Source organism: Erpetoichthys calabaricus, chromosome 3 (assembly GCF_900747795.2).
Source record: "Erpetoichthys calabaricus chromosome 3, fErpCal1.3, whole genome shotgun sequence".
Lineage (NCBI taxonomy): Eukaryota > Metazoa > Chordata > Cladistia > Polypteriformes > Polypteridae > Erpetoichthys > Erpetoichthys calabaricus.
The window spans coordinates 23,240,197-23,260,545 of NC_041396.2; the positions used below are offsets into that span (position 1 = coordinate 23,240,197).

Below are 20,349 nucleotides of genomic sequence, written 5' to 3' on the forward strand. Positions count from 1 at the left end.
TGTTTCAGAAACAGTTTCATCCCAAGAACTATAAACGCACTCAATCAAGTGCTCCTTGTAGAACTGTTTGTACTTATAAGTACAATTACCCCACTGTAAACTTGCACTACTGTTATAATATTGCACAACCTGCGCCACTTTATAAAGCGCGTATGATGACGATATCATTTTTAAGATGAAATGCAGCAAAATATGTTGCTTATAGTATACAGATAAAACTTTAACTTCATTTAAATAATCTGTATTGTTAATAATTAAACATGTGAGGACACGGTGTCGCAGCGCTAGCTAGTTCACAGATAGCTCCTGCCTTGCGCTGTATTCTGACGCGACACTGGAAGGATAGACGGATAGAATAATTAAACATGTACTACGCAGATATTTCAATGTTCCTTAAAATTTTTGAAGAATCGGCGTTCTAAGCTTAAAAATGGCTTAACGTCTATTACAGAGCTGATTGTGTGGCGATTGGGTATTTGGAGAAAGAAAAGTAAAGACAGGAAATGGAGGTTAGTACGTTTGAAAGAGACAGTACTGCTGTAATAAATTATTTCATTGAAGGTCGCACATGGCGCAGCAAGCCTCTTGTGTGAGATATGAACAATCACTGTGCCATCGTGTTCCCATGTTTAATAACATGCTTTCATTCCTATCATCATGAAAAAGATATCACGCATACATCTCAGTATTTTAAGTATTCAGAGAGCTGTAATATCACAAATGCAATGGATTTTGTGTCCTGTCAGAGAAAGAGAAAGAACGGAAGCACGTAGTGATTCACACACATAGAGCACATAGAAGATCAAACACAGAACAAAGCATTTAACGTGCTACTTGAGAAACTAGTAAATTAAACGATTTTAAGATGAAGTTTATGATGTTCTACTTTAATGAGAAAATAAACTACGTGATTAAAGTGGACATTTTGAGATTACCGGGCGGCACGGTGGCGCAGTGGGTAGCGCTGCTGCCTCGCAGTTGGGAGACCTGGGGACCCGGGTTCGCTTCCCAGGTCCTCCCTGCGTGGAGTTTGCATGTTCTCCCCGTGTCTGCGTGGGTTTCCTCCGAGCGCTCCGGTTTCCTCCCACAGTCCAAAGACATGCAGGTTAGGTGGATTGGCGATTCTAAATTGGCCCTAGTGTGTCCTGCGGTGGGTTGGCAACCTGCCCAGGATTGGTTCCCTGCCCTGTGTTGGCTGGGATTGGCTCCAGCAGACCCCCGTGACCCTGTGTTCGGATTCAGCGGGTTGGAAAATGGATGGATGGATGGATGGATTTTGAGATTAAAGTTGACATTTTGTACTTTTTTCCCACTATGTGCCTATGTTTTTTGTTTGTACCCTAATAAGTTTTCATATGACACTCAGACGGTGGGCTATGAGTCGTCCTTTTCACGCCGACTTTGATATGTGACTTCTTTTTTATTTCGGGCACTGTGCGACTTTGTGAATTTGATCTTTCGAGTTTTTCCGACACTCTGTCACTCGATCAACCTCCTTTTGTTGCTTATACCACTGTTTAAACCAACAAATAGTATGTTTTTCCTTTGCCTCCACTTGGTATTCGCTGAAATTCTTATATTTTCCCCTGTGCTTTTCCCATTGTCTTTTCACAGAAGGCTATTTATATCAATTTGCATATTCAAAGAGGCATAATTCTGGGAGGAGTTGTGGCGGGACAGAAGGCGCATGCACGTGCGTTACTTTTCACGCTGATTGGGATTTATGTAGTGGAAGAACGTGAAAGTTTGCGTACGCACAGATTCCTGCATCTGGATTTTTCTGTGCGTACGCACAATCCCGCTTTTGTGCTTACGCTATGTTATAGTATGAGTTCTATGCACGGCGTTATACATGAGGCCCCAGTTGTTTTGGCTCATTTTGTATCTCCTTATTGTTTGCCTGCTAATTAAGGAAAAAATAAACAATTAAGGGGTCTGAGTCTTCAAGAACAAGTCAATTAAAATGAGTTCAAAAGAAGTTACTTAGCAGCAAAATCAGGTCACTCATTAAAAAAAGGGTTAGAATGAAAACCTGCAGACATGGTGGTCCTCCAGGACCGGAGTTGGCGACCCCTGCTCTAGGAGGTTGATGCCTTGATGTTCCTGGTTTAACGGTGAATAAACCCCTCACGCCATCCCCTCTGGCTTGTCCTGTCAGTCTGCTTCATTGAGTTTGGAGGGTGCCTTAACTTTCTTATTCCTTAATATGAAGCATGCAGGATATTGTTTTGGATGAGGTAGAGAGACATGTTTTGTTCAAAACGATGTAGAGAATGTCTTTAGAAAATTAACAATAAATAAAATTCTTGGACCAGCCCATCTTTAAGGTAGGCTCCTGAAATCCTCTGCAGAGCAGCTCAGCTCCGTTTAAACATTTTTAGGATGTCACTAGGACTACAGAAGGTCCCAAAGTGATTGGAAACAGGCCCAAGCAATTCCAGTAGCTGAAAACAGAAATCCAGAAGTCCTAAATGACTTCAGACCAGTGGCTCTGATATCACTACATGAAGAAGTCAAGAGAAAGCTAACAGAGAAAAGTCATGCGTTATTAAATCTACACTGCTCAACAAAATGGAGAGAACACTAAAATCACACAATGAACAAAATATTCCAGTGGAAAATCATTGAGAACAAAATGATGTAAAGACGATCAATGGAAACCAAAATCACCAACCCACTGAGGGCTGATTCAACATCACACTGAAAATCAAACTCAAAAATTGAAATCCCAGGCTGGTCCAACTTGTGTGAACTTCATCACAGCAACTCCTAATGTGACTCAGTAGTGTGTATGGCCCCCTCATGCCTGTATGCTCTCCAGGCTATGTCTGGGTCTGCTCCTGATGAGATGGTGTCCTGGGGGATCTCCTCCCAGACCTGGATCAGGGTATCAGTGAGCTCTTGGACAGTCTGCGGTGCTACTTGGTGGCATCAGACACACTGATACATCCCAGAGGTTCTCAATTGGATTCAGGTCTGGGGAACTTGCGGAACCATTAATGGCACCAATGCATTCATCATACTGTGACCACATGAGGCCGGGGCATTGTCCTGCACCAGGGGGTTCCCAGGGATAACTGCACCACCATAAGGTCTACAATAGCTCTGAGGATTTGTCCTGGTACATAACAGCAGTCAGAGTACCATTGCCTACCATGTGGATGTCTCTGAGACCCAGGAGAGGACTGGGTCACAAAACCGGCCCGGGCATCCTTCAATGAGTGAAGTGACGAAGTCGGCCCACTCGTCCCATTATTCATTGTTATTTTCTTAAAATTAGTATGCAGCTCGCTACTTGCTATGAGCCTATAATATGAACTCTATCTATACTGATGCCAAACGTAATCTGTACGCTGTTGTTTAGACACAACTTCAAATTTGACGACATGCTTAGAAATAAAATTTAATGAAAAACAAAAATTTAGCAACATGGCTTACACGTTATAAGTGTACATGTCAAATGTCAATGTTATGTCCAAGTGCCAGTACCCTAGTAGGCTAGTAGCTTACGCGGTTTGCTGCTTTTAGCAGCCACATCATCAACAATACTATTAGTATCAAGTTCGGCTCGGATACTTTTCTCCACTGACATCAACACGAACGCCTCAAGATGTTCTTGCGTGATTGTGCTTCTCAGGCAGCTTTTGATTCTCTTCAACGCAGAAAATGAACTTTCACACTGCACTTGTGACACAGGCAGCGTTAGCAGGAGCTTGTAGGCAAACCCATTGCTCTTGTAAGCATCAGTTAAGAGGATCAACCGGAGTAGCACCTTAATGTATATGCTAACCGAAATGTTGCTTTATCGAAACAGAAATCGGCAAAAGAAAATTTTGACCAAATTTTATGGTGCAATGTTGTGTACTGACAAACTTAAACAACTTGATGATGTAATACAGTATATTATATAGGACTATATAAATCACAATACCGGACAGATAATGTTTAATAGTTTAATAGTTTAGAAAAATAATTTTAATGTCAAACAGTAACCAGGTAGTGGTCTGCACTGTAAAGATGACGGTGATGTATTTATTTTTATGGTGGAGATTCCAGGGATGCACCTACACTTGGTTCGACTTGCACGCTCTCACAAACAGAGACAAAAACAAAGCAAACTGGTAATCAAACAATTATCGAATGTAAATTAAAGAATGTAATGAAAACAAATGAAATAAATGAAAACAACGATAACACCCCTGTTCCCCTTACAGCGACTGTACATTAAATGCACAAAGCACAAACAAAACACACACAGTAAAGTCCATGAAAAACGGCAACAGATGAAATGTAATGATGAGAATAGATAGTCCAGAGATCCGCACATTGAATGGGAATGTAATGATAGTCCTACTCGTTGTCAGAGGTGGGTAGAGTAGCCAAAAATTGTACTTAAATAATAGTAGGGTTACTTCAAAATAATATTACTCAAGTTGAAGTAAAAAGTAGTCATCCAAAAAATGACTCAAGTAAGAGTAAAAAAGTATTTGGTGAAAAGACTACTCAAGTACTGAGTAACTGTTTGATCATAATAAATGGTTTGTTTTTTAGAAATGTTGTAATATCACAGAGAAAAATATAAAGTAATGTGCAAATTCTGCTATTTCCAAATAATAAAATAAAAAATGAGTAAAAATAAATAACATCTTTACAAAATATCCATCCATCCATTATCCAGCCTGCTATATCATAACTACAGGGTCACAGGGGTCTGCCAGCACAGGTCGCAAGGCAGGAAACAAACCCCAGGCAGGGCGCCAGCCCACCGCAGGGCACACACACACACACGGGACAATTTAGGATCGCCAATGCACCTAACCTGCATGTCTTTAGACTGTGGGAGGAAACCGGAGCACCAGGAGGAAACCCACACAGACACGGGGAGAACATGCAAACTCCACACAGGGAGGACCAGGGAAGTAAACCCGGGTCCTCCTAACTGCGAGGCAGCAGCGCTACCCACTGCGCCACTCTGCCACCCCACAAATAAAACAAAGTTCCAAATCTCAGCTTTTGAAGCCAATACCTACAGTAGGTAACATGTATGTTTGAACAGAGCAAACTACTTACAGAGACAAGATCTACTGTACACTGACAGTATAATACTGCATATTCACTTGCCCTCCAAATAGCACAGCTGATAGAAAGTAACATTAGAACAAGGCAGCTTGTGCACTTACAAGAAGTTCATTTTGCCATGACTGTCTGTGTCTGTGCTTGTTTGGTTATACCGTGCTTGTTCTTCACTCAGTGAAGTGATGGTTAAGCTTCAGCAGGAGTTGGCTTTCAAGGTTCTTGCAGTGAAGCTGTGACTGTTTAGCAGTGAATAGGAGCCCCGCATGACTAAAAAGTCTCTCAAAGGCTGCTCAACTTTGATATGGTAACGTTTTCTAAGCAGGCTCTGACATTGCATACCTGGACTCGATTGTTTCTCAGTTACCAAAACCATCTTGACCATTCCTAATTTGCGATAGTTGGTAGCTAATGCTAATTCATTCATCCATGGAAAATGTATTGTAGTCTGCTTAGCTTATGGCACCATTTAACGAAATGTTTACAAAAACTAAAAGGGTCTATATAAAAACTCTTTTCAGACTGGGATTCTGTAACCTAAGAAGACTAACAGCAAAAAATGAATTTATGTGAAACTTACCGCGACATGTTTCCTCAGGTTAGACATTAAGTTTTGTTTGCTGAAATGTCCGTTTGTTTTGGCGGACACAGAAGACATCGCATTATATAGCTGTTCTTTTGCACTGTGTGTAAGCAAAACATGCTTTTTATTTGAGGCCAGGGGTGTTCATCCTCATCCTCTTCAGTTTTAGCATTGGAGACAGTTGCCTCTGCCATTTTTCATGTATCCTTTCTTTCCCTGTGAGGAGTTTGTGCCGTTATGCCACCACAGTTTGTTTGTGGTCATGAGACTGCATGGCTACGTCTGATTGGTGAAACGGAGTCATGTGATTATTGTTGCTACGTCTGATTGGTGAAACGGAGTCATGTGATTATTGTTGCTACGTCTGATTGGTGAAACGGAGTCATGGGATTATTGTTGCTACGTCTGATTGGTGAAACAGTCATGCAGTAGATCCACTGGCGGCTTGTTTCTGGCAAAAATATAGCGTATCTAATGTGTAAATGGAAAAAAAGTGTTGCCCAATGTAGCGGAGTAAGAGTAGTGTTTCTTCTTCACAAATGTACTCAAGTAAAAGTAAAACGTATGGTGCAGTAAAACTACTCTTAGAAGTACAATTTTTTTTAAAAGTTACTCAAGTACATGTAACGGAGTAAATGTAACTCGTTACTACCCACCTCTGCCAGTAGTTCCTGAAATGGTGAAAACAGGTGAACGGGTTCAGGAGCGCTCCTTTCTTCGCAGGATGGCCATGAATCCACTTACAGTCCTCATGTACACAGACAGATGGCAGACAATCCAGACCCCAACCATGATACATTCCAGGACAAAACAAATAACTACAGGTAACCCAACAGAAGGCAGGCAGACAGGAACTTGAAACACAAAATACAAAAAACACTTTTTCCTCTTTTGGTCACCAGCCCTCTTTTTAAAAGCCACGCTGACCTCATTTGACCCCAACAGCCCCTGCACCCTCAGCAGAAGACCAATCAGAGCCAGTGCAGGGACTGCTGGGAGTTGCAGTTTCAAATTCTAGTAGCACCGCTACAACCAGTACATAAAATGTATTTCATGAAACAACCAGCCCATAAGCAGACCAGAGTCCGCGGCCCACTGGGCATTACCCAAATGCCCTAATGGCCAATCCGCCCCTGCTGAGACCCCCCAAGGATATGCCTCCAAAGACCATCAGTGACGCTCTGCCAAACAAGTCGTGCTGGATGATGTTCTCTGCTCTCATCTGTGAAGACACCAGTGGTGGAGCAGACAATACCTGTAGCATTTGCTAAATGTGCCTATCATCACAGAGTGAAGAAGCCCTCAGAACCACATGAAATACATTACATATTCACATAAAATGTATTTCACCACAGGACCAAACATAAAGACATACTCATCTACTCTACTTCTACCCATTATGCCAATATGACACCTTTAATTAAAATGTATTCAGGTGATAAAATATTTTCATTTAAAGAACATACAGGCATGGAAAAGACGTTGCATAAAAAGGAAGCACTCCTAACAAAGCCTGATTGCTTTCTCAATAAAATTTGAACTGTCTCAACATATTTCCTGGAAGAATAAGGGCGCCACATTTCAAGAAAATGGGGTTTCTTGAAAGCACCTACAATGGACGTATGAGCATCCCAGAGCAATGGAATAAGGTGGCCCGGGGAGATGAATCACGTTCTCTTTTAGATCGTGTGGATGGCCGGGTGCATGTGTGTGTCATTTACCAGCAGGATGCACTTGGAGAAGAAGGCTAGCTGGCAAAGGCTGTGTGATTCTCTGGACAATGTTCTGTTGGCATACCTTGGGCCCTGGCATTCACATGAATGTTATTTTTGACAAGTACCACCTACCTACAGACTAATGCAGACCACATACACTCCCTGATGACTGTGACCTCTTATATCAGGATAATATGCCCTACTACAATGGAAAGATTGTTCAGGAATGGTTAGAGGAACATGACAATTATTTCAAGCTGTTGACTTGGCCTCCACAATCTCCTCAACTCCCAATCCAATCGAGCATCTGTGGGATAAGCTGGATAAACAAGTCCGATCCAAGGGGGTCCCACCTTGCTGCCAGACACCACAGGACACAATCAAGAGGTCTTGTGGAGTCCCTGCAGTGACATGTCAGAGCTGTTTTGGCAGCACGAGGGGGGACCGAGACAATATGAAGCAGACGATTTTAGTGTTGTGGCTGATCGGAGTAAATAAGGGAAAAGGAATAAAATCAGAATTTCTACTTATTACCGTATATACTCAAGTATAAGTCGGGTCTTGAAACCTGAAAAATCGATCATAAAATCACACCCCGACTTATACTTCCATTCAAAAATATGACACTTAATTATTTTTTTTTACATCTTCTTGCCTCCTCCAATCTCACATCAGTTATTCAGACACATCGAATTTTGCTGCAGCAGCGCAGTTACCAATTTCTTTCGCCACTTCAACGACGTTTAATTTAAAACCAGCTTCATATTTTCTTCTGATCGAACGCTCCATCGCAGATAAGGGATGCTCTTACGATAAAGATGTATGAGGGTGTGAGATACACAAAACACAAATCAGTGCACACGTCACTTCGGAATAGTTTGTGTATTACTGTGTGGTCACGTAGGCACAATACATAGAAAAAAAGGGCAGTGTGCCCCGTGGTTACTCTCTCAGGTGGGTGTTAGCATATCGTAACCTCTTGGACCAATAGCATCAGTTTTCTGGATTTGACTTACACAACCGTCATTATAAAATACCAGAAGTTATACAGTAAAATCGAGCCCCGATTTATCAAGGGGGAACTTAAACATGAGTGTATACTGTAGTTCTAAGCTGTAAGTGCCACACACTTTTCGAAATGCTACTGAAGCTCATAACAATTCTTTTTTTGTGAAGTTTTGGGCATCTTTTGAGGTTTTTTGAAGTTCTTCAAAGTTTTGCTCTCCTAAAGGTGACCAATATTAATCATAGTGTACGTACTCTATAAGATTGTATCATGTATGAAAATACGTTTTGTGGTGCAAATCAAGTCCTTTTAATTAAACAGAATTCAAATTCATCAACCAGATCTTCTGCACTGTCTTTGAAAATGTGTCATATCTTAAAGGACTAGAAACTCTGAAGCCCACCATCTACGCTCCATTATGTCTCTTTTAATTGTTGTTGTAATTGTATTAGAATACAAATCTGTTGGCAGTTTGCGGAGGCTGAATCTTACTTTGCTTTTTGCTTCTTTGTTTTTCTATTTTTCCCTTTGTTTTCTCTGTATGGATTTTGATGTAAATGGATGTATCTAATATGTTATTATTCTTTGCTTGCTTGATTCTGTAGCCGGCCATTATAATGTTCTGTTTTTTGAAAGAAAACAAAAATGTATTTATAAAAAAGAAAACAAATCTGTTTTTATGTATCTTTATGTATGCTCATTATGCAATTAGTAATTTGTAAAGTATGGATTCTGTCTACCTGCCTGGGTTCAGTGAAGAGTGCTATGTAAAAATTAACCATTTACAATTATTGAACTGAATCATACTTCTCTTCTACTTCTTTCGGCTGCTCCCATTTGGGGTTGCCACAGCGGATCATCTTCTTCCATATCTTTCTTTCCTCTGCCTCTTGTTCTGTTACACCCATCACCTGCATGTCTTCTCTCACCACATCCATAAACCTTCTCTTAGGCCTTCCTCTTTTCCTCTTCCCTGGCAGCTCTATCCTTAGCATCCTTCTCCCAATATACCCAGCATCTCTCCTCTGCACATGTCCAAACCAATGCAATCTTGCCTCCCTGACTTTGTCTTTCACCCGTCCCACCTGAGCTGACCCTCTATAATGTCCTCATTTCTAATCCTGTCCATCCTCGTCACACCCAATGTAAATCTTAACATCTTTAGCTCTGTCACCTCCGTCTCTGTCTCCTGCTTTCTGGTCAGTGCCACCGTCTCCAACCCATATAACATAGCTGGTCTCACTACCATCCTGTAGACCTTCCCTTTCACTCTTGATGATACTCGTCTGTCACAAATCACTCCTGACACTCTTCTCCACCCATTCCACCCTTCCTGCACTCTCTTCTTCACCTCTCTTCCACAATCCCCATTACTCTGTACTGTTGAGCCCAAGTATTTAAACTTATCCACCTTCGCCAACTCTACTCCCTGCATCCTCACCACTCCACTGACCTCCCTCTCATTCACACACATGTATTCTGTCTTGTTCCTACTGACCTTCATTCCTCTCCTCTCTAGAGCAGATCTCCACCTCTCCAGGGTCTCCTCAGTCTGTTCCCTACTCTCGCTACAGATCACAATGTCATCAGCAAACATCACAGCCCACGGGGACTCCTGTCTAATCTCGTCTGTCAACCTGTCCATCACCATTGCAAATAAGAAAGGGCTCAGAGCCGATCCCTGATGTAATCCCACCTCCACGTTGAATGCATCCACCACTCGTACTGCAGATCTCACCACGCTCACACTTCCCTCGTACATATCCTGTACAACTCTTACATACTTAATAATAATAATTCTTTGCATTTATATAGTGCTTTTCTCACTACTCAAAGCGCTCAGCAATTGCAGGTTAAGGGCCTTGCTCAAAGGCCCAATAGAGCAGAGTCCCTTTTGGCATTTACGGGATTCGAACCGACAACCTTCCGATTGCCAGTGCAGATCCCTAGCCTCAGAGCCACCACACTTCTCTGCCACTCCCGCCTTCTTCATACAATACCACAACTCCTCTCGAGGCACCCTGTCATATGCTTTCTCCAGGTCCACAAAGACACAATGCAACTCCTTCTGGCCTTCTCTAAACTTCTCCATCAACACCCTCAGAGCAAACATTGCATCTGTGATGCTCTTTCTTGGCATGAAACCATACTGCTGCTCGCTAATCATCACCTTACTTCTTAACTGAGCTTCCACTACTCTTTCCCATCCATCCATCCATTTTCCAACCCGCTGAATCCGAACACAGGGTCACGGGGGTCTGCTGGAGCCAATCCCAGCCAACACAGGGCACAAGGCAGGAAACAATCCTGGGCAGGGTGCCAACCCACCGCAGGACACACACAAACACACCCACACACCAAGCACACACTAGGGCCAATTTAGAATCGCCAATCCACCTAACCTGCATGTCTTTGGACTGTGGGAGGAAACCGGAGCGCCCGGAGGAAACCCACGCAGACACGGGGAGAACATGCAAACTCCACGCAGGGAGGACCCGGGAAGCGAACCCGGGTCCCCAGGTCTCCCAACTGCGAGGCAGCAGCGCTACCCACTGCGCCACCGTGCCGCCCCTACTCTTTCCCATAAACATAAATCATTCATACAACTTTGCTAAATTTCAGATTTTTGAAGTGTTTAGATTCCTTTCATTTAGGACACTTAAGCAACACAAGTATGGATTGATACATATTCTCACATTAACCGCACATTAAAATCCCACTTCTGCCACCATGTTCCCTTTAACTTGCTTTAATGTTTAAACTGTGTACTGAACATCTTTAAGTCTTCATTAAGTAAAAGATCTTTAATATGAGGGAAGCATGGTGGTGTCTCATTAATCCAGTTTGCTGGGTTTCAATCCACTGTCTGCTTTTTTGTCCATGTGGACAAGTTTAATTATTCTCCCCATGTCTGTGTGGGCCTTCCATCAGGTACTCTGATTTTCCTCCCACATCCCCAAAAGATGTGTTTGTTAGGTCCAATGCTAATTCCAAATTGGGCGAATGTGAGTGTGGGGTGTATACAGAAGTGGGCCTGACAATGGACTGGCGCCCCGTCTGGGGCAATTTATTGATTTGTGCCAAGTGTTGTGTTATGTTTTTATATGAAACTAGCTGTGCTCCCCATCTAGGACGGGTTGAAATCTAATCAACGTAGAGACGTTGACCTCAGTAGTAGCATTTGCAGGGCACCATCTGTTACAATGTATTTTGAAATGCATGTAGGAATATAATGCATTTCATCTGTCATTCTAACAAGTGGTGCATCCCACACTTTTGTAGTAATAAAATGCATTACTGCAAATATGTGTTATGCGCCATCTGTTGGAATGACAAATGCTATGCATTTTATCACGACAAATGTTTGTAATGTCCCATCTGTTGGAATGACAGAGAAATAGCAACTGGACAGACACAAAGATAAATTGACACACAGACACTTGTGTTTTTATTAAGATGTATTATCCTCGAGCTCTCAATAGAAAACAAAGACTGATGTGAATGTTAAAATACTGCCTGTGTTTAAAGACGGCAGAATGGTCTTTAAGATGAGTGTCTACTGACAGAAGGGGTCCAACACATTTTTCTGGTCACTCAGTGTTTATTCCTCACGTTCATCTCACTCCCCCTCTCTCTTCTTAGTCTCATATTTTCTCAGTGCTGCTTTTTAGAATCACAACACGAAAAGCTTCAGGGGGCCAACAGACTTTATTGAAGGATTAAAACACATCTGCCTCATTAAGTGAAAGAATCACATTCTTCACATTCAGCATTTAGTAAATTCCCAACTTGCTTCACAGAGTTATTAAAGACATACAAGTCTCTTTAAAGTGTTGTAGCACTATTTATTAAAATAATTATTTGTTTCCGAGAATTATTATTAGTCATGGCCAATTTCCATGTTATATACACTTTGCAGCAGATAGTGAGGTCCTATCAAAAGTCTGAAGTGTGTCAGAAAGTGTGTGACCCGTTTAGTTAACTTGCACATTTTAGTTATTTACACAAATATTTTTTAATTACCTGAAAGGAAATTGAATTTTCGCCTGACCTTTGGGCGTCAGCATGCAGGGTCAGCCATTGTTCAGTACCCCAGAGCTATTTTCAGGTTAAGGGCTTCACTCAAGGGCCCAACGGAGTAGGATCCCTAATGGTAGGAATGGGATTTCCAGATATCAGTGTAGATTCTTAGCCTCAGAGCCACCACTCTGCTCATATGATTATGTATTATTGATAATATGGCCAGAATTATTAAGGAAGAAGAGTACAGTTTGGATAGATAGATAGATAGATAGATAGATAGATAGATAGATAGATAGATAGATAGATAGATAGATAGATAGATAGATAGATAGATAGATAGATAGATAGATACTTTATTAATCCCAAGGGGAAATTCATATACTCCAGCAGCACCTTACTGATACAAAAAACAATATTAAATTGAAGATTGATAACAATGCAGGTAAAAACAGACAATAACTTTATATAATGTTAACATTTAACCCCCCGGGTGGAATTAAAGAATCATATAGTTTGGGGGAGGAACAATCTCCTCAGTCTATCAGTGGAGCAGGACGGTGACAGCAGTCTGTCGCTGAAGCTGCTCCTCTGTCTGGAGATGACACTGTTTAATGGATGTAGTGGATTCTCCATAATTGATAGGAGCCTGCTGAGCGCCCTTCGCTCTGCCACAGATGTCAAACTGTCTAGCTCCATGCCAAAAATAGAGCCTGCCTTCCTCACCAGTTTGTCCAGGCGTGAGGCATCTTTCTTCTTAATGCTGCCTTCCCAGCACACCACCGCGTAGAAAAGGGCGCTCGCCACAACTGTCTGATAGAACATCTGCAGCATCTTATTGCAGATTTTGAAGGACGCCAGCCTTCTAAGGAAGTATAGTCGGCTCTGTCCTTTCTTACACAGAGCATCAGTATTGGCAGTCCAGTCCAATTTATCATCCAGCTGCACTCCCAGGTATTTATAGGTCTGCACCATCTGCACACAGTCACCTCTGATGATCACGGGGTCCATGAGGGGTCTGGGTCTCCTAAAATCCACCACCAGCTCCTTGGTTTTGCTGGTGTTCAGGTGTAGGTGGTTTGAGTCGCACCATTTAACAAAGTCATTGATGAGGTTCCTATACTCCTCCTCCTGCCCACTCCTGATGCAGCCCACGATAGTAGTGTCATCAGCGAACTTTTGCATGTGGCAGGACTCCGAGTTGTGTTGGAAGTCCGATGTATATAGGCTGAACAGGACCGGAGAAAGTACAGTCCCTTCTGGCACTCCTGTGTTGCTGAATACAATGTCAGACGTGCAATTCCCAAGATGCACATACTGAGGTCTGTCTTTAAGATAGTCCACGATCCATGCCACCAGGTATGAATCTACTCCCATCTCTGTCATCTTGTCCCTAAGGAGCAGTTTGGATGTTAGTAAATCATATCATTACAGCGTAAGTGCATCTTAGGCGGCCCTCAGTTTATCTTCAGTCTGGGTTTGTCTTTGCTACCATATGGCCCTGAAATGGAGTACTGAAATAGGCCACATGCCTGTCTCGATACGACTAATGAGATAGACTTGTCTTCATCATGGTCGCCTCATCATGGCCAGATAGCGAAAGAGCAAGATGACCATGCCATTCTTATCACAAATTAAGAGTCAATGGGGCATCTTTGATGACACCATGACACCGATGCAACCCAATACAACGCGAGAGAAACAAGAAGATGAGAAATAACTGTCAGAGAGGTTACAGCGGAAAAGGAAGACATTTAACATAGGTTTGGACTTACCAGCAAGTTGTTGATATATTTTTTCCAACTTTCTGCCATTAGTTTCATCCAAGGTATGATTTCATGCTTACCATCTGGTGTTTTAAAGTTGATTCCAAGGCTTTGCACAATCTCAGATGGCTGGGAATCCATAAATACAGTAACACGGGAGTCTATTTCATTTATTAGTGGATTTATACCTTATTATGTTTCTTTTTTCATTAGTAACCTCAAGGTTAGGTGAGGTTTTCTTTGATTATGTTAGTTGGTGATTGATTATGTTCATTTATCTGTGCTGACATTTTGTTTTTTGTCTGATTTGTGCAATTCCCCCTGCAAGATCGAAATGGCGTATCCCAGTTTGAGTGCATGCAGTACAGGAGACTTATAAGGACCACAGGAGGAGGTCACATTGACCGATCGTGCAGACTTGGAGTGGCAGAGTTGGGGTGTAACTTAGGAGGGGCTCGGGGCCGAACAGTTGGCAGCTGTTATGGAACAGCTTGAGGATCCAGTGAATTTTAAATCACATATTAATCAGATTACTAGAACAGCATTTTTTCACTTAAAAAATATAGCAAAAGTTAGACCTCTTATAACATTGCAAGACGGTGAGAAATTAGTTCACACTTTTGTTTTCAGTCGGCTAGATTACTGAATTGCACTCCTTTCAGGACCACCCAAAAGGACATCAATCGATTGCAATGAGTGCAGAATGGAGCTGATAGAATCTTAATTAGGAAAAGAAAATCCGAGCACATCACACCAGTCTGATGTCACTACACTGGTTACCTGTGTCATTTAGAATTGACTTTAAAATACTGCTTATGGTTTAAAAAGCCTTAAATAATCTGCTCCATCTTATATTTCAGAATGTCTGACACCTTACACTCCAAATTGTAACCTTAGATCTTCAAATGAGGGTCTGCTTAGAATTCCAAGAGCTAAACTTAAAAGAAGTGGTGAGGCGGCCTTCTGCTGTTATGCACCTAAAATCTGGAAAAGCTGACCGATAGAAATTCGCCAGGCTAATACAGTGGAGCACTTTAAAAAACTGCTAAAACACATTATTGTAACATGACTTTCTCATAGCTTCATTTTAGTTTAACTCTGATACTCTGTATATGCATTTAATTATCAATATCATTCCTAGAAGCTCCGTAATCTATACTAACCCCTACTTTCTCTGCTGTTCTTTTTCTGGTTTTCTGTGGTGCCGATCTGTGCCCCCCATCGCCACCTGATCAATGCACCATGATGTCCTTACATTGATGGATTAAAGGCCAGAAGTCCACATGACCGTCATCGTCAAGTTCTTCAATGAGAACCCTAAATACCATGAGGACTGATTGTGAGGCCATTTATGTTAGGTAGAATGCCTAGAGGGGGCTGGGTGGTCTCATGGCCTGGTACCCCTGCAGATTTTATTTTTTTTCTCCAGCCGTCTGAAGTTTTTTTTTTTTTTGTTTTTTCTGTCCTCCCTGGCCATCGGACCTTACTTTTATGTTAATTAGTGTTCCCTAATTCTATTTTCTTATTTATTTTGTCTTTTGTCTTCTTTCTTCATTATGCAAAGCACTTTGTGCCTCATCATTTGTATGAAAATGTTCTATAGAAATACATGTGGTTGTTGTTGAACCCAAAAAAGGCTCCTGGGCTTTTTTTCTGAGGTGTTGTATGATGGGAGTGGGATGAAGCAGGATCCAGTTTCTAGAATTACCATAGCCTACGAAAAAAGTTGTAATCCCGGCCCATCTGTTCACACCTCTCCGTCAGCGTCTTTTGTGTTGTAAATGTGTCAATTTGCACAAGCAGCAAGTAGCCTGCTATCCCATCATCCCCACCACCACCGCAGAAAAGGCAGAAAGTTCTCTCAGCTCAAGTCTGTTTATCTGCGTGTGCATTGCCGGGAGTTGTAGAGGGTAAATATATCATTATTTGGAATACATGTGTGTTCCTTGTCTACAACAATCTATGTAAACACATCTTTAAAACAGAAACGTTTTTCATGTTTTAGTAATAATTGACAAAATGTGGACAAGCAATGTATAATGTGTGAAGGCTGAAGTCCAAATATCAAATAAACACTTTCACAAAAGGTACAAGTATAAAAAAACAAGTGCACTTTTATTCAAGACTATAACTGCAGAAAAAGAACTCGCATTAGGGGGCGACATTGACACCCCCTTAATATGACCACTTTGGTAGTGCAGTGGTAAGAATTGCTGAGTCGTAATCAAGACGTTTGTGGTTTGATTCCTGGATGCCTCCATTTTGAGTCGTGAGCTGCTTTGCTACTATTATACAATAAAAACATACATGTAACAGCCGGTGTAAATTTATGGCTCTTGTAAAGGTTAGCAGTTTTTTTTTTGTATTCAGCTTCATTCTCTCAGTCACGTTCACGCTCGCCCCGATCTGACACTGCTGTTTTCAAATAAAGACACGCTATAACAGAGGTGAACTCAGATGAGGATGAGGGTTCTACATCAGAGAAAGAGAACAGAAGCCCTCCCTGCAAGAAACGTCCACTCACACATAAGAATGACGCAGCTGCACCAGGCATAAAGGCAAAAGATGGCAACATTTGGATTCAGCAACAGGTTGGGCATCACCCTACCAGTCAGTCTGCCCCACAACTGTCCTTCAAAGAAAAAGCATGGCTTACAGAGCTGACGGAGATGCTGATGGAGAGGTGCAAATGGGTTTAAGGTGGGCCGGGATTACGATTTTTTTTGTAGGCTTTGGTAATTCTAGTGTTAAAGGCTGCTAATAACCTTTGTCACACAAGTGCGCATGGGAGACAGCTGAAGGGCTCACAAAGGGATAATTCCATGCCAGACCAGGGGGTGGCAGAGTGCACTGATGCTTCATCTTTTCCATCGGCAGACCAACCATGGGAAATTTCGCCTGGACTCAAAGACATCAGGTCTCGATGACATCACTTCCGGCTCTGCCCCCAAGGACATCACTTCCGGTTCCTATCCCGGTGACATCACTTCCCCGTCCGACTTTAAAACCACCATCTTTGCCTATCTGTGTTGTTCAATTTTGGACTGAAGTCTGTCAAGACCGTGTCAATTTTGAACCAAAACCTTCATATTCGCCAGCCTATTTCAAGTATATGGGCGGCTGCCCCCCAAACCTTTTCCTGTGTTGTCTGAATCCTTTCACACCTTTTATGGACTGAATTAACTTCAGGATAAGAGCTTTTTTATCATTTTCTTTATTTTTTGTTTTTCCATTCCCTCACTTAGAATTGTTCTGACTCTGGACTGAATTTTTCTTTTTTGTACTGTACACTTTTCACTGTAAATGTGTAAACTTTGAGTTCTTTTTAAAAAATAGGTTATTGTGGAATTAAAATCTACATTTTTTTTATACATCTGCCTCTCTTGTACCTCTCTTATTAGACCCTCAATCTCAGTCGGTCCTGAACTACTAGCAGGCCATCTGCTCCGGTAGGCAGCTTGTGACAGTGTCGTGGTACAAAATGGCCTTCAATTCTAAACCAATCATAAACAGCCATAATTCTGACCAATAGGACGAGTTTACCTGTCCCTTCCTTGACCATTTACTAATGAAAGTTCTCGGGTACAACTCACACCCCATTTATTTTGTTCAGGCAGTTTATAGACTTTGTGAATCCTGTTCTGGACCCTTTCCCGGCCGGGATGCGGTAATGGAAGGACAGCATGGAAGGAGGCATAATCTGGCAGGGTTGGGACTGAAGCAACATCATTTACAAAGGGATGAATTAATGGATAATGTGGGGAAGTTGGTGCATTCAGGGCGGTTCCTCCCCATATCTCCATTAGGGACACCCGCAGGGATATATGAGAGTTGAGGGACAATCCTGTTAAGGGGTGCTGCAGGAAGATGGATTCCCTGTTTCAGGAGGCTCCCTTCTGACCTGGAAGTGCTTCTTTCAGGCTATGCCCCGGTACCGGAAGTATTCCTAAGTCTGACATAAAAGTGAGCTGTTCATCCTCCTCCAGGGAGTCGGAGTCGGGAGGAAAGAAAACAAAGTTCACCTGTAAGTGTGGAGGAGAGGAAAGAAAGAGAGAAGAGGTATTGTGCTAATTGGAATAAATCATTGATTTGAACCCGGGACTGTGTCTGTGTGGTGGGGAGCCTGCAGCAGACTGATCCCACCTTCCTGTTGAGGGATGGGTGTGGCTTATAGATTCATGCAAATCCAAACGCCCATAAATTTCACATCCTGAGTCAGTGCTAAAGACTATGGGGGGGTTGTTTAGGTAAACATCAGAGCACTGCTGTTCTTATCAATAATGTAAAACTGGCCTCCTGACACACAAGCATTACATTTGTTTCGTCTAGATTACAAATAAAGACATATGAAATATTTATCAACTTATGTGCTAAATGTACGCTCCACTAGACGGATATAAAACTAATAGAGCTTTACTCTGAGAGGATATTCAAGTACATTAATATGAAATGTGAACGATTCAGAAACACCGACTTTGTTCCTAACATGGGCTCTCCTCCTATATCAATAAAACAGGCAAAGAAAATTAGGCCAGAAAGATGACCACGAAGGCAGTAAGCACATAGACCTCACTAAAATGGGAGAACATGTCCTGGGATCAGATTTTAAAAACTTGCAAAGGCACAAAAAGAGGCCCAACATGTGCATATGTGTAACCAACAGCAATCCGCCTTTCTCTGCGCTGTGTAAATGATCGGCACGTAGGGTTAAAACAGAAGCTTTTATTTTCCTCTTCAAGAAACTCTTTCCAAAATAAAAGGAAAAAAATGGACAGGGTGTCACATTAGCGTCTTCTCCCCTATGCCCCCACAGCGTCCACCACGCTTCTACTCTTTTTATTTATACAAACACATTGCATATAAAACTATTTACAAAAAAACTACTCAAATTTTCCAAAGAGAACTATTTACAATACACATAGCTTTATACAAAAAAAAATTCCTAATTTTATAATTACATATTCTTAACAAAAAATAAATACAGTAATCCCTCCTCCATCGAGGGGGTTGCATTCCAGAGCCACTCGCGTAATAAGAAAATCCGCGAAGTAGAAACCATATGTTTATATGGTTATTTTTATATTGTCATGCTTGGGTCACAGATTTGCGCAGAAACACAGCAGGTTGTAGAGAGACAGGAACGTTATTCAAACACTGCAAACAAACATTTGTCTCTTTTTCAAAAGTTTAAACTGTGCTCCATGACAAGACAGAGATGACAGTTCCGTCTCACAATTAAAAGAATGCAAACATATCTTCCTCTTCAAAGGAGTGCGCATCAGGAGCAGATAATGTCAGAGAGAGAGAGAAAAGCAAACAAATCAATAGGGCTGTTTGGCTTTTAAGTATGCGAAGCACCGCGGCACAAAGCTGTTGAAGGCGGCAGCTCACACCCCCTCCGTCAGAAGCAGAGACAGAGAGACAGACAGAGAAAAACAAACAAGCAAAAATCATTACGTGCCCTTCGAGCTTTTAAGTATGCAAAGCACCGTGCAGCATGTCGCTTCAGGAAGCAGCTGCACAGAAGGTAGCAACGTGAAGATAATCTTTCAGCATTTTTAGACGAGCGTCCATATCGTCTAGGTGTGCGAACAGCCCACCTGCTCAATCCCCCTACGTCAGGATCAGAGAAAGTCAGCGCAAGAGAGAGAAAGAGAAAAGTAAGTTGGGTAGCTTCTCAGCCATCTGCCAATAGCGTCCCTTGTATGAAATCAACTGGGCAAACCAACTGAGGAAGCATATACCAGAAATTAAAAGACCCTTGTCCGCAGAAATCTGCGAACCAGCAAAAAATCTGCGATATATATTTAAATATGCTTACATATAAAATCCGCGATGGAGTGAAGCCCCAAAAGGCGAAGCGCGATATAGCGAGAGATTACTGTAAAAAGAAAAGAAAAATATATATAGCATACCTTTCCAAAAACAAAAGGAAAAAAAAGGACGGGGCATCACATAAGTGTCTTCTCCCTATTAAATATTAAATATTAAATGCCTATTAAATAACAAATTAAATCAATAACAAATTATTAATGCAAAATAAATAAAATAAAAATTGGGAAAAACTCAGAAAGAACTGAAACCACAACCTACCCCCACAGCATCCACCGTGCTTCTGGCGTTACAGCAAAAAAACGTGGTGCATGCAGGTTGTGAGGTGTGACGCTAATTAACGCCCGTACTACC

The 20,349-nt window shown here is 41.9% G+C and overlaps 1 protein-coding gene across 2 annotated transcripts in view; it reads right to left on the reverse strand.

Moving 5' to 3' along the window:
* LOC114647822 (uncharacterized) overlaps window positions 1-20,349 on the reverse strand; it is a 1,111,123-nt gene that overhangs the window by 786,139 nt on the left and 304,635 nt on the right. The window contains exon 1 of one of the 2 annotated variants that reach the window (XM_051924525.1): window positions 7,281-7,291. The exons of the other annotated variant lie outside the window; for it this stretch is intronic. The gene's annotated coding sequence lies outside the window, so the exon portion shown is untranslated. Of the gene's footprint in view, window positions 1-7,280; window positions 7,292-20,349 lie in introns of those variants that run through there. 2 annotated transcript variants of the gene reach the window in all.